Here is a 6,915-nt window from a genome sequence, read left to right on the forward strand (position 1 = left end):
ATTTTGTGCTTTTTGTGACTCCTCTCTTTAGCTGAAAAATGGCTGGGTTTTGGTGTGACCTAACATAATCGTTTGTGGAGCTTTCGCTGTAAAGCATTTTTAAATCAGACACTGTGGCTGGATTAACGAGAATTGTATCTTAAAATGGTGGCTAATACTTGTATGTTTGAGAAATTTGATTTATGAGATTTCTGTTGATTTGTATTTGGCGCCCTGCAATTTCATTGGCTGTTGGCGAGGGGTTCCGCTATCGTTCCCGGACAGGGTAACCTCTCTAGGGTTGTGGGATGGTAGCGTCTCACCTCTCAACAGCCAGTGAAACTGCAGGGCGCCAAATTCAAAACAACAGAAATCCCATAATTTAAATTCCTCAAACATACAAGTATTTACACCATTTTAAAGATACACTTGTTGTAAATCCAGCCACAGTGTCCGATTTCAAAAAGGTTGTACGATGAAAGCACAACAAACGATCATGTTAGGTCAGAGCCAAGTCACAGAAAAACACAGCCATTTTTCCAGCCAAAGAGAGGAGTAACAAAAAGCAGAAATAGAGATAAAATTAATCACTTACCTTTGTTGATCTTATTCAGATGACACTCATAGGACTTCATGTTACACAATACATGTATGTTTTGTTCGGTTAAAGTTAATATTATATCCAAAAATCTGAGTTTAGGCGGGATGCTACTGTCTCACTTGGCCAAAAGCCAGAGAAAATGCAGAGCGCCAAATTCAAATTAATTACTATAAAAATCTAACTTTCATTAAATCACACATGAAAGATAAAAATTAAAGCTACACTGGTTGTGAACAAATAGAGATAAAATTAATCACTAACCTTTGTTGATCTTCATCAGATGACACTCATAGGACTTCATGTTACACAATACATGTATGTTTTGTTCTATAAAGTGCATATTTATATCCAAAAATCTCATTTTACATTGGCGTGTTATGTTCAGTAGTTCCAAAACATGCAGTGATTTTGCAGAGAGCCACATAAATTTACAGAAATACTCATAATAAACATTGCTAAAAGATACAACTGTTATGCATGGAATTTTAGATCCACTTCTCCTCAATGCAACCGCTGTGTCAGATTTCAAAATAACTTTACGGAAAAGCGCACCATGCAATAATCTGAGTACGGAGCTCAGAGCCCAAACCAGCCAAAAGAAATATCTGCCATGTTGCGCAGTCAACAGTAGTCAGAAATAGCATTATAAATATTCACTTACATTTGATGATCTTCATCAGAATGCACTCCTAGGAATCCCAGTTCCACAATAAATGTTTGATTTGTTCGATAAAGTTCACCATTTATGTCCATATACCTCCTTTGTTAGGGTGTTTGGTAAACATATCGAAACGTTCCAGAGGAAAGGTCGGACGAAAATGTCAAAAAGTTATATTACAGGTCGTAGAAACATATCAAACGTGGTATAGAATCAATCTTTAGGATGTTTTTTCATAAATGTTCAATAATGTTCCAACCGGAGAATTCCATTGTCTGTAGAAAAGCTATGGAACGAGAGCTAACTCTCTCGTGACCGCGCGTCACGAGCATGTGACACTCTGCCAGACCACTTACTCAAAGAGCCCTTATGAGCCCCTCCTTTATAGTAGAAGCCTCATTCAAGTTTCTAAAGACGGTTGACATCTAGTGGAAGCCTTAGGAAGTGCAATTTGACTCCATAGACACTGTGTTTTCGATAGGACAAGCTTTGAAAAACTACAAACCTCAGATTTCCCACTTCCTGGTGGATTTTTCTCAGGCTTTCGCCTGCCATATGAGTTCTGTTATACTCACAGAMATCATTCAAACAGTTTTAGAAATGTTAGAGTGTTTTCTATACAAATATACTAATAATATGCATATATTCACATCTGGGACTGAGTAGGAGGCAGTTTACTCTGGGCACGCTTTTCATCCAAAAGTGAAAATGCTGCTCCCTATCCCAAAGGAGTTTTAAGACAAAGATTCTTACCACCACCTGGCCAAATGTTATATCAGCTATTGGGGAATTGTGGGGGGATCTTGGAGGGTTGGGTTTCACAAGATTGTGATCATGAAAAGGAAACTATGACATATATTTTATATCACTATCAGCACACGCACCCTCACACATAAGGATGGCTCTGTCAACAGTCATTGGTGTCACAAGCCTCTATTAGTCAATGATAACAGTCATTGGTGTCCCACAGCATCTTCTATTAGTCAATGAATAACAGTCATTGGTGTCCACATCACTCTATTAGTCAATGATAACAGTCATTGGTGTCCCACACACCCTCTATTAGTCAATGATAACAGTCATTGTGTCCACAGCCTCTATTAGTCAATGATAACAGTCATTGGTGTCCCACACCCCTCTATTAGTCAATGATAACAGTCATTGGTGTCCCACACACTCTATTAGTCAATGATAACAGTCATTGGTGTCCCACAGAACCTCTATTAGCCAATGATAACAGTCATTGGTGTCCCACAGCCCTCTATCAGTCAATGATAAGTCATTGGTGTCCCGAGACAAGCACCTCTATTAGTCAACGATAACAGTCATTGGTGTCCACAGCCCCTGTATCAGTCAATGATAAGTCATTGGTGTCCCGCAGACCATCCCCTATGTTGTGTGCCAATCTTGTCATTCTATTAAGTCTCAACTATTCTTTTTGTAACTTGTTCTTCCTTTTCAAAGGCTTTGCAGCGGATAAGAAGATGCATGGAAACTCTAAGAAACATAATTTAACTTGTGAGGCCAGATTTGAAAAGGAAATGATAATCCAAAGCTCAGGTTTGGTCAGTTGTTTAGAATGAGGATACTGGGGATGGTTGAATCGTTATCATATCCTGTTGCCTAATTTGCACATGACTAATATCATTTTATTGTATCCTTAGATGTCAGACACCGAAGCCTGCCAGTACCTCTGAGACTGCCAGTACCTCTGAGGCTGCCAGTACCTCTGAGGCTGCCAGTCCCTCTGAGGCTGCCAGTCCTCTGAGGCTGCCAGTCCTCTGAGGCTGCCAGTCCTCTGAGGCTGCCAGTCCTTGAGGCCTGCCAGTCCTCTGAGGCTGCCAGTACCTCTGAGGCTGCCAGTACCTCTGAGCTGCAGTCCCTCTGGGTGTTCAGTACCTCTGAGGCTGCCAGTCCCTCTGAGGCTGCCAGTACCTCTGAGGCTGCCAGTCCTCTGAAACTCAGTACCTCTGGAGGCTGCCAGTACTCTGAGGCTGCCAGTATCTCTGGGTCGATAGTCCATGTGTTGGATGATGCACCTCCGTTATCAGAACAGACAGTATATACATAAGTTAGTGTCATTCAACACCAGCACATACTGTAAGTTCTTGTGAATCAGTTTTGTAAATCAAAGATGGGCAAGTTTGCACTTTCATCCATGAATGACTAAGTTCTTCAGAATACAAAGCCTGCTGACTTTGATCTAAACTATTAATCTGTTACTTGGATATTTTGAATCCATTAGTGAAATGGTTGTTCCGGTTTAAATACTTTACAGAATAACTTCACTACAGTAGAACTACACTACAGTAGAACTACACTACAGTAGAACTACACTACAGAATAAACACACTACAGTAGAACTACACTACAGAATAACTACACTACAGTAGAACTACACTACAGAAGAACTACACTACAGTAGAACTACACTACAGAATAACCACACTACAGTAGAACTACACTACAGAAGAACTCTACTACTACAGAAGAACTACACTACAGAAGAACTACACTAACAGAAGAATACACTACAGTAGAACTACACTACAGAGAACTACACTACAGAAGAACTACACTACAGTAGAACACACTACGAATAACACACTACAGTAGAACTACACTACAGAAGAACTACACTACAGAAGAACTACACTACCGTAGAACTACACTACAGTAGAACTACACTAACAGTAGAACTACACTACAGAAGACTACACTACAGTAGAACTACACACAGTAGAACTACACTACAGTAGAAACTACACTACAGAAGAACTACACTACAGAAGAACTACACTACAGTAGAACTACACTACAGTAAGAACTACACTACAGTAAACTACACTACAGAAGAACTACACTACAGAAGACTACACTACAGAAGAACTACACTACAGAAGAACTACACTACAGTAAGAACTACACTACAAATAGAACTACACTACAAATAACTACACTACAATAGAACTACACTCAGAAGAACTACACTACAGTAGAACTACACACACAGTAGAACTACACTACAGAAGAACTACACTACAGTAGAACTACACTACAGTAAGACTACACTACAGTAGAACTACACTACAGAAGAACTACACTACAGTAGAACTACACTACAGTAGAACTACACTACAGTAGAACTACACTACAGAAGAACTACACTACAGAAAAACTACACTACAATAGCTACACTACAGTAGAACTACACTAAGTAAACTAACTACAGAGAACTACACTACAGAAGAACTACACTACAGAAGAACTACACTACAGAAGAACTACACTACAGTAGAACTACACTACATAAACTACACTAAAGATAACACATAAAGAATACACTACAGAAACTACACTACAGTAGAACTACACCACAGTAGAACTACACTACAGAAAACTACACTCAGTAGAACTACACTACAGTAAGACCTACACTACAGTAGAACTACACTACAGTAGAACTTCACTACATAGAACTACATACAGAAAACTACACTACAATAGAACTACACTACAGTAGAACTACACTAGAGTAGAACTACACTCATATCGTAGAACTACACTACATAGAACTAACTACAGTAGAACTCCTACAGAATAACTACACTACAGTAGAACTACACTACAGTAGAACTACACTACAGCCATTGCGTTGCATCCGTGTGCATCATTGTGTATTCTACATGCAATATTTTCAGTCATAAAATTAATGAATGCGTCAAATATAGAGAATTTATTTTATGTTAATTATTTTACGCTTCAATTAGGTACAACGTAGGCAGTTGGATAGCTTTTATAGATTTCATAGGAGGCACTCTCTCGATGGCTGATGGCAATGCATTACAATGCAATGATACGGTCTCAAGTAGTTGGTAAATTACAAGTGTACTTTTTTCCCAGGAGTCAGTCATTCAGGTGATTTCCTCACAATATATGTGTTTTCTAACTCTTGAGTGTAATTTCTGTGCTTCTATGATGTCTGGGAAGCAGGGTCCTCTCAAAGGTAGTATTTGTGAGGAGTCCTAAAATGATTACAAATACAAGACTGTGTGTGTGTGTGTGTGTGGTGTTTCCAGTGTGTGTGTGTTTCCAGTTGTGTGTGTCCACTGTGTGTATGTGTGTGTGTCCACTGTGTTTGTGTGACCACTGTGTGTGTGTGTCTGTCCACTGTGTGTGTGTGTGTGTTGTGTGTGTGTGTGTGTGTGTGTGTGTGTGTGTGTGTGTGTGTGTGGTGTGTGTTGTGGTGTGTGTGTGTCAGTGTGTGTGTGTGTGCAATGTGTGTGAGTCCAGTGTGTGTGTGTGTGCGTGTGTGTGGAGTCCAGTGTGTGTGTGTGTGTGTCAGGTTATTATTTACAGGGACACTGAGGAGTCAACATTATAAACCCTAAACCCTGGATAGAGGGGCTCAGTGAATGTGGAGGTGAATGTGATCAGGTGGGTCAGTGTGTCAGAGGAGGCTCTGTAGAAGGACAGAGTGCCGGCTGGCCAGTCCAGATACACTCCTACTCTGTGGGAGCTGGAGGAGGGGACGTCTATGTAGGTAGGTTTCTTATTGTGCCAGGCAGTGTAATTGTTGTCAGAGCAGGTCAGACTCCAGGACTTGTCATTCCATCCAAGACAACAGTCATCTCCCCATCCTCTCCTGCTGATTCCTTTATATGTCACTCCTAAATCAGACCCCATTATACCACTCCACTCTACCTCCCAGTAACAGCGACCAGTCAGACCCTCTCTACACAGCACCTGTCTACAGACCTCAAATCTCTCTGGGGATCAGGATACGGCTGCTCCTCTCTCCTCCATGTCACCTTTCTGTTCTCCTCAGACAGAGAGAGGAGTCTGTCTACTGTGTTTTGGTCCAGTGTGAGATCACAGACATCTGATGGATGAAACCAGACACAACATTAGAAATCATCATCATTCACATTAGAATGTTAACTCACTTTTCACTAATTAATTTAATGTAGATGTTTCTAGGTATCAAAAGGAGAAGTTAAGCTAACTTGAGACTTGTTGAATGATCATATGTTATACTGTATGGTAATATAAAACACTTATTCACATTAATTACAACACACACACACACTTGTATGCATGCATGAACACAAACACACATATCTTATGTAACACGAACACGCCACACGCCACACACACACACAAAGACAAACACATTGTCAAAGCAACTCTTGTAAACGTTGGTTTCCATGATTTCTGCTTCTGTAGAACTACAGCTGATATTTAATTTGACCAAGTAAGTAATGATGGTGGTCTTTGACTTTGACTTGAATTGAGACTTATTCTTAGTCATATTCTTCACAGCAGTCACATCACATTTTCTAAGCCCAGGTTTCATTGTGTTCTCTCCACCATGTTCCACACTGTAGCGGTAAGCAGAAGACAGACAGTCATTGAGGGGTACACCTGAACTCACACAAACACACACACACACAGGACACAAACACACACTGGACACACACACACACAAAATGGACACACACACACACACACACACACACACAACACACACACACACACTGGACACATACACACACAGAAGACACACACACACTGGACACATACACACACAGAGACACACACACACTGGACAAATACACACACAGGACACACACACTGGACAAATAACACACACACTAGACAAATCACACAAACACGC

General features: G+C 40.5%; 1 long non-coding RNA gene across 1 annotated transcript; it reads right to left on the bottom strand.

The window, feature by feature from the left end:
• Positions 1–5,595: 5,595 nt before the first annotated feature.
• LOC112073172 (uncharacterized) lies at positions 5,596–6,638 on the bottom strand. Its single transcript, XR_002894478.2, has 2 exons — positions 6,573–6,638; positions 5,596–6,120 (listed from the first exon to the last, which is right to left on the bottom strand). It is a non-coding gene; the product is annotated as an uncharacterized lncRNA (long non-coding RNA).
• Positions 6,639–6,915: the final 277 nt, after the last annotated feature.

Source organism: Salvelinus sp. IW2-2015, unplaced genomic scaffold (assembly GCF_002910315.2).
Source record: "Salvelinus sp. IW2-2015 unplaced genomic scaffold, ASM291031v2 Un_scaffold2173, whole genome shotgun sequence".
In the NCBI taxonomy this organism is placed as follows: domain Eukaryota; kingdom Metazoa; phylum Chordata; class Actinopteri; order Salmoniformes; family Salmonidae; genus Salvelinus; species Salvelinus sp. IW2-2015.